We start from the raw sequence: 8653 nt of genomic DNA on the forward strand, positions 1-8653 counted from the left end.
TCTGCACGTGGTCAGGGATGGGCAATGACCCAAGCCAGAGTCTTCCGTCATTAGAGAGCACTACTGGGGAAGAATCACTCTTGACCTTGAGGCCAGGATATCAGAGATAAAGAACAGCTCTGATGTCCCTATTTGAGCCCCTGAATTCAGCTGTGCCCAAGGCCCACTCCAGACTTATCACATCAACCAACAAATTCCCTTTCATTTCAACCTCTTTATGCTTGGTATTTTCATCGGAGAGACCTAACCAATACAGCCATTTCCTTTAAAACTGACATCTTCACTAAAAACTTGGAAAGACACTATCTGAGAATAAAAGACAAGTAACTTGCCTTACACATACACACACAAAATACTCTTTACATATTTCTTGTTTTGCTTGTTACGAACTACTGACAACCTTCACCACTACATGCTTCCTCAACTTCCCCATCCCACTCTACCCTACAAAGAGCTTCTAGCAAGCAGAGTATAAGAAAGAAAAGAAAGTGAAGATCAATGCAGGACTTCCCTGGTGGTGCAGTGGTTGAAAATCTGCCTGCCAATTCAGGGGACACGGGTTCGATCCCTGGTCCGGGAAGATCCCACATGCCACAGAGCAACTAAGCCCGTGGGCCACAGCTACTGAGCCTGAGCTCTAGAGCCCGCGAGTCACAACTACTGAAGCCCGCGCACCCTAGAACCCATGCTCTGCAACAAGAGAAGCCACCACAATGAGAAGCCCACGCACCACCAACGAAGAGTAGCCCCCGCTCGCCGCAACTAGAGAAAGCCCACGTGCAGCAATGAAGACCCAACTTGGCCAAAAAATAAGATCAATGCACTTCACTTGCTACTAGAAAGCATATCCAGGACAGTCACCCTTGCGCAAGTGATGAAGAAACAGATTGCAAAATGGCCACCAAAAATATTTTTAAAAAAGTTTTCAGGGTACCCACAGCTACCATTGAGAGGTATCTAAAAAATGAGGTTATTTCACACTAGGCTGACAAGATTCACAATAAGAAACAGATTTTGTCATGTACACAGTACATAAAAATCACAGCAAAGGTTTTATGAAATACCCTTTAATGTGTAACACCCTTTGACATTTCCTTTTTCTACCCCCTTAAACAATGACTGCAACCTACTAAATTCATTTCATTACCCAGAGTATGAAAAACACAGATATAAAATAATAATTACTCTCTCTTAAAATCTAGATTGTGGTCAAAGTTCTCTGGAGCCCAAACCTATTCTCTCATTTTACACATAAGAAACTGAGACTTGAGAGGATATGCGACTGGTCCAAGGAAGGTACACAGCAGATGCAATGTGTCCAGCCCAGTTCCTTCCTTCTCTCCCTCTTGTGTGCACACACACGCATGTGCACACACACAACATGCACTGGCAGGCTCCACACTCCATGCAGTCTGCCTGTTTCAACCCTCACAATAACGATCTGCTCACCTGAAACGTATGCTTCCTCAAACACAGCGGAAAATGTTTCAAGTGTGAAATCCCCAAATTTATCTCACTTACACAAAACAATCTCAAAAGCCAATTCGCCGGCAAGCGTGTTATGTTATTGCCTGGGATAGGACAACTGGGGACGTTAGTCACACACAAGGACACGGATATTACTAATTCCTGCTTCTAGAAATTACATAATACCAAACCCAACACCTCTCCCTGGCACTGCTTCCACAGTGTACCAGTGTCTCTTGGCATAACAGCAACTAGGAACAAATAAGCAGTTTCAGCCTTAAGGGGACACCAAGACAAGAGAAGTGATCACAGGCAAAGTGAGGCCTGGACGGCTATTCTAGAAACCCTTTATGCAGAGCAAAAGAAGCACCCTCTCACCAATCGAATATAATACAGGTCAGATACTCCCCTACCTTCCCCCAATCTGAATACAACAGAGGCCAGACACCCCTACCTGTTGTCTACTCAGTCAATGCTTATTCATACAAATCCCATTTTACACAGGAGGAAACTGAGGTTTAGGGAGATTATGTAACTTGCCTGAGGTCGAGGTCAAGGCCAGAAGGGAGTGGGCCTGGACTGATCCCTGACATGGACTCCACAGTTCTCAGTACACAGCTCCACCCAAGCCCAACCAACTCTGCTAGCCACAGCCCAGAGTCCTGGAACTTCCTACATTGAGCAGAACAGGCCAACACTTGTCAAAGAAAAGATCACAGAATACCCTACACCTAGGGTGAGCTTAAAAAAGCCTTTATTTTTAAGTATGTCACAGATCAAAAAGGAGAAACGGCATATTCATTTAGGTACTCTTAATTTGCAGTTAAATGCTCAGATTTGACCAATTTCTGAAAGAAACAGATTCTCCAGTTGGGTTTAACACAAACTAAAGGCATTCCACACGGACCTGGATACTGATGGCCCCTAGTAATGGTGACTGGCATCGACTGGTTCTTCTGGTCAACAGGCCCAAAGTCCACCAGCAAGAACTCAGCCTCCCTGCCAGACACTCCACTTTCCTGGCCCATCATCCAACTGCCTGCCTCCCTTCCAGGGAGTCCCTGACTTGTGATACAAACCCTCCTGCAGACCAGAATCCTCTCAACAAGTCCAGATGTCAACACAATTTAGGGCCAGAAGAGGCAGGGAAGGTATGGAGAGATGCTACGCTTGTGCTCCGCAAAAACTTCCTCCATCAGCAACTCCCAATGACTGCTGCCTTTGTTCAGACAACCAGGTTTTAATAAAATAGTTAAGTTACATCTTAGCCCTGAGGATATACTGGACCACCTTCCCCTGATGGATCATTTCTCCAAACTCTGCAGCCAACAACATCCCAGGGTGGGCACCCCCAAAGCTTGCTGAATTTCCATTAATCCCATTACCACTTTTTTTTTTTTTTTTTTTTTTTTGCGGTACGCAGGCCTCTCACAGTTGTGGCCTCTCCCACTGCAGGCTCCGGACGTGCAGGCTCAGCGGCCATGGCTCACGGGCCCAGCTGCTCCGCGGCATGTGGGATCTTCCCAGACCAGGTCACGAACCCGCATCCCCTGCAACGGCAGGCGGACTCTCAACCACTGCGCCACCAGGGAAGCCCACCACCACTTTTAATGTCATTATCAGATAAACAAATCCTCACCTAGAAAAACCAACCCCTACTTTATATCACCTCGCCCATTGATCTCTACTCACAGCTCACTTGAAGGAAGACGCAACACACAGGGGGATCTGAAAGGCACCTGGCTGATCTTGATATCACCTGGTGACATGGTTTCCAGGCATGTCAGCTGGTCCACCTTCCTACCCTCAGCTGCTCTACTTTATAATACCTGGCTACCTCTTCCCACTTCTATTCTTCACCCTGGATAATGACAGCAAATAAGTAGCTAACCTTGAGAGAGCACTGCCTCATTTTATCCTCAACTGAAAGATGGACAAATGAAGTCTGGGGAAGGCTGAGTGACAGGCGAAGGTCACACAGCAGGCAGGAGGGCCAGGATTCAAACTGGGGTCTAACTGTGCCACACTGGTTGTATCAGTCTTTGGAGCAGGGCAGCAAAAATGAGACAGGACTGGACTGCCAAGAGGCTGTTCAAGCCCTCCCCAGACCATTCAAATAACACTGGACTTCTATCACAGAGTCAGGAATTCTGCGACTTGATTTCAGGAAACAAAGTCCAACTCTGGGCAGGAGAGTAGAAAGGTCAAAGAGCAAGATCTCGGAGACACTTCTGCTTCTCAGAAGGCTTCAGAACACACTCAAAACCACATTTTGTTTTTACACAGTTACTATTTGGAGGGGGGGAACTGTTAAAAACCTCACCCTTATAAACAAGACACTGTCAAGCTTAGATTGGAGAAAGGGAAATTCATGGAACTTTTCTAGAAAACTAATTTGTATCAACTTTCCAAAAACTCACACCCTTTGGTCTGGTGATTCCATTTCTAGACATGAAAAAAAGAGAAAACTTGAAAATCATGTCCAAAAATAGCAGAATTAAATTATGGTACATTCACGTAATAAAATTTTAGGCAACCATTTAAAATAGAGTATTTTGGAAATGTTCACAGTGTAATATTTTTTGAAAAATTAACAACACAATCCAATTTTGTTACTCATGTAGAAAAAGACTGGCACAAAAATGGGGTTAGGTAACAATTTTTAACACTTAACATCACCTTAACACTGTATTTTCCAAATGTTAAAAAATGACCCTGCACCACTTTTGTTTAAAGAGAAAAACCCATACAACCTCTTTTGCAAATGATGTGGATCAACCAGTGCTATTCCCCCTCAGAATTTGGTCAAGAACAGGATAGATGGCTGCTCTGCCCTATCTTTGACACTGGACTCACTCTCCATCTATTTCTTTAGAATGGAATACATCGCATGATTTATGCTGGGACATGTGGATGCAGTTTAATCAAGTTTAATCAGCTGTAGCCTGCTTGGACTAGAAAAAAAAAACCTAAGTGTTTTTAAAATTAACCTTTAGAACAATGGTACGAGTTTGGGTTGCATCTTCCAGACTGTTTTCTGTGCCTCACCAGCATTTCAAACTGTTCTCTAACAATGTACAATTTAAAAAACCAAATGGGGATCAAACCGTGTAGACTGTACTACATGTCAACATGCTGACATCCTTGCACTTCCATTTCCTCATTCTTTTAAATGGCTACACCACATTCCATTAAGTTTTTTTTTAACCCCTCCATCAAAGTACTAGAAAAATCACTGCAGTTAAAAAGTCACTGCGCATTCTCAAAAAGTTAAGTACCATGACCTAGCAATTCCACTCCTAGATATCCATCCAAGAGAAATTAATACAAATGTCCACACAAAAATGTGTACATGAATGTTCATAGCAGCACCATTCACAATACCCAAAAAAGTGGAAACCCAAATATCCATCAACTGAATAAATAAAATGTGACATATCCATCTACACAATAGAATATTACTTAGTTATAAAAGAAATGAAGTACTGATTCATGCTACAGCACAAACCTTAAAAACATTACACCAAGTAAAAGGAGCCTGCCACAAAAGGTTATGTATCGTATGATCCCTGAAATATCCAGAACAGGCACATTTATAGAGACAGAGTGTAAACCGGTGGTTGCCAGGGATGGGGGGGATGGAACGTGACTGCTAATGAATAGGGATTTCTTTTTGGAGGGATGAAAATGTTCTAAAATTGGTTGTGGCGGTGGCTGCACCACTCTGAACATACTAAATACCACTGATTTGTACGCTTTAAATTGGTGAACTATCATTTGTGAATTATATCTCAATAAGCCTGTTATAAAAACACTAAAAACAAAAAGATAAGATTTTACAATGTTAGTATAATATTCAAAATATAATTTATATTCAATAAATATTTGGAGAGGATGAATACGTTAAAAAAGAATATATGTACCACAGAAAATCATTGTGCAAATATCTTTTTGTCTTCCCTTATACGCTGTAGAAGCTCAGGAACTAATTGTTACAATGGATTGGCCAATCACATGAAATCAGAATATTAGAAAGGGCTCAAAGTTTTTAAACAAAAAAAACAAAACCTTTTTACTGACAAAATGAGTTCCACATTAAGAAATGCTACCCATACTTGTTTATTACCCACTTCAACTTCCTCTTAAAATACTTTCCCCAGGTCAGGACTGACCCACAGCCCAAACCCACTCACCACATTTCAAACTGCTAAGTGGGAGACGCACAGCAGACAGCGCACAGAAGCAACTGCATGCCATGCTGCTTGGACTATTAGTAACTTTACTGCAGTTAGGGACCTTAACGATACTTTAGCTAAACTTCACGTCTCGGCTTCCTTGGTGGCACAGTGGTTAAGAATCCGCCTGCCAATGCAGGCGACACGGGTTCGAGCCCTGGTCCGGGAAGATCCCACATGCCGCGGAGCAACTAAGCCCGTGCACCACAACTACTGAGCCTGTGCTCTAGACCCCACGAGCCACAACTACTGAGCCTGCATGCCTAGAGCCCGTGCTCCGCAACAAGAAAAGCCACCGCAATGAGAAGCCCACGCACCACAATGAAGAGTAGCCCCCGCTCGCCGCAACTAGAGAATGCCCACGCACAGCAACCAGTGCAGCCAAAAATAAATAAATAAAATAAATAAAAACAAAAAGTCACGTCTGCTGTAAGTCACTACTGACCAATTATGCCCACTGTTAATATTTTACTGATTTAAAAGGAATTACTTGCACTTGGTATTATGGGCATGTCAAATTCTTCCTAAATCACCTCTCCAGTTTATTCACTCAAGGAATATTTTAGCTGCTCTTCTAAGGAGCTGAGGATACACTAGAGAATAAAAATAGACAAAGCCAAGCAAACAAAACCCTGCCCTCACAGAACTTACAGTCTAGTAAAAATAATAATAATTTAAGGAAATCTTATTTTTTACAAACTCGTGTCTTATGAATTAAATAAAATGCCAGCATCAGCAAAGAATCCCCACAATTCTCACCTTGCAAATGTTCAGTCTTTTCAAAACACTAAAAATCACAAAGATTTATTAAACATTAATAGAAACACTGAAACTGTTCTCAATAACAAGCTTTTCTCTCCTTTTTATAGATCCGCCAGGAACATAAAGACAAACGTGTCAACTTTACGATTTTATTCAAAATCAGAATTTGAAACATTTCACATCCACACAATCGTCACAGATGACGACAGCGGGTTGTCAGAGCAGATTTAACAGCCCAGGGTCTTCAAATCATTGATACGAAATGGTTTTTACTATAAGTTAACAAAAAAAATAACCCTCCAATCTCCTTCCAGAATTCATAAATCTCAAGTCATTCAATAACCTGAATTGTGTAACATGAAAATACTGCATCCCCTCCACCTCCAAAAGCAAAAGTGCAACTTAGTACAAAGATCACAACAACTGGCTCAAAAAGGTAACTTTTGGAAACAAAGTCTAAATTCCTCTAAACAATTCAATAATTTAGTGGAAATTTTACAAAGTGGCCAATGATTCTCTTCCAATTCTTAGGTAATTTTTTTTCTTATCTCTATCCCAGGAAGGGAAGGTAACCATATAGACACCTGAGAACAGCCAACCCATCCTTAAAATGCAGCCACTTTCATGTTCTAACTTTCACCTGTAGGCAAAACTCCTTATCTTCAGCAATTGGCTGGGGCTGAATTCTAGCAAGATTCACACATGTGGGCTCATCTCCTCAGGTTAAGACCAACTAAAACCATCTTAAGAGACTAACTCACTCCACAGCTTGAGCCCTTAGATACTTTGTTTCCTACTAAGGTTATGGGGTAGGGCAGATAACAAGGGAGCAATGCACTGTTTTAGATCAGGTTTTTCTCGATTTGGTCGAGGCAAATCATCAGAGAGGTTTATTTTCCCAAGGCTGAAAATCTGGAGGAGAAGGGGTTAGTTATCTACAATGCCTTGGGGGAAAGATAAATCCTATCCAAATTACACCGAAAATAATGTTTTATCATATTACTGGCTAAGTCATAAAATAGACTGTGCCATCCAAAAACTTCTCGAAACTGGTAACATATTCATAAATCCTACTGGGTATCGCTTTCTTTACAACCTCCAAGTACTAAATTCCAAGAACTAACAATTTAAGGAACCTGACAGCCCCATTCATAAAAATCTCCCAAACATTATTACAGCACCAAAGAGCCACTGGCTTAGAGGTACACTGAGACGGTTTCTGTAAACACGAACAGGTAGAGCCCTCTCGAAGGTAAGCAAAGACACTTCAATTCTCATTCACTTCTCCAAGAGGTCACTTCTTGCATCCAGCACACACACAGAAAGTAACCTAAGGGCCAAGACCATACACCGCACGAGGCTGCACAGAACATTAAATGAGTAAACAAACAAAAACAACACTTCAGAAAACAATGCGTGATCTTGACTAAAAGAGAGGTCACTCACTCAGCAAAAGAACATGACTCATCCACGGGCCTGAACAGAAGTATTTATACTGCCCACTACACCAAAATGGGATTTCCCATCTTCATCCAAGGCTGGGCCTTAGGAGTATCTCAGTCGGGTGAAGTTGTGTTATTTCCGTTTTGGAGGGGGGGGGGTCATTTTATTTCGCTGAATCACAACTCCCCCACATCCCCACCCCATACCACCACCACGCACAAGACTGCAAATAGACGAGACCCTGGCAAGGACGCCAGCAAGCACCGATCGAGCAAAACAAAGCGCCCAGTGAGGGGCTGCCAGGCCGGGAGTGGGTGGGTAAAGGGGGCCAGGCTCGCCCCTCAGAGCACCGCTCCCGCCCCCAAGAGCCTGTCTCCGGGCAGGTGTGCAGCAGCAGCCTCCTCCCTCCACCTGGGAACCAGCCCCGTTCTCTGCAGAGCTCCGGGGACAGCCCGGAAGATGAGGAAATGAGGGCGGGGGCGCGCTGCCCCGGCCTGGACAAGAGGACCAAGGCACCAGGGAGCGCGTTGGGCCCGCCCCACGTGAGCGCCGGGGCCAAGCCCGCCCCGGGGAATGCGGCCGGGGACAGCGGCGCCTGTGACCACTACGCCGGGCCCGGACTTACCGGGGCCAGGCGCGCCGCGGAGTCCGCGGCGGCCGCTTCCTCCTCCTCCTCCTCCTCCTCACTTGACAAAATGGCGGCGACAGGAAGTGCCGGGCGCCTCGGCCCGCCCCCCGCCCGCCCC

Source organism: Lipotes vexillifer, unplaced genomic scaffold (assembly GCF_000442215.2).
Source record: "Lipotes vexillifer unplaced genomic scaffold, Lipotes_vexillifer_v1.1 scaffold469, whole genome shotgun sequence".
Classification (NCBI taxonomy): domain Eukaryota; kingdom Metazoa; phylum Chordata; class Mammalia; order Artiodactyla; family Lipotidae; genus Lipotes; species Lipotes vexillifer.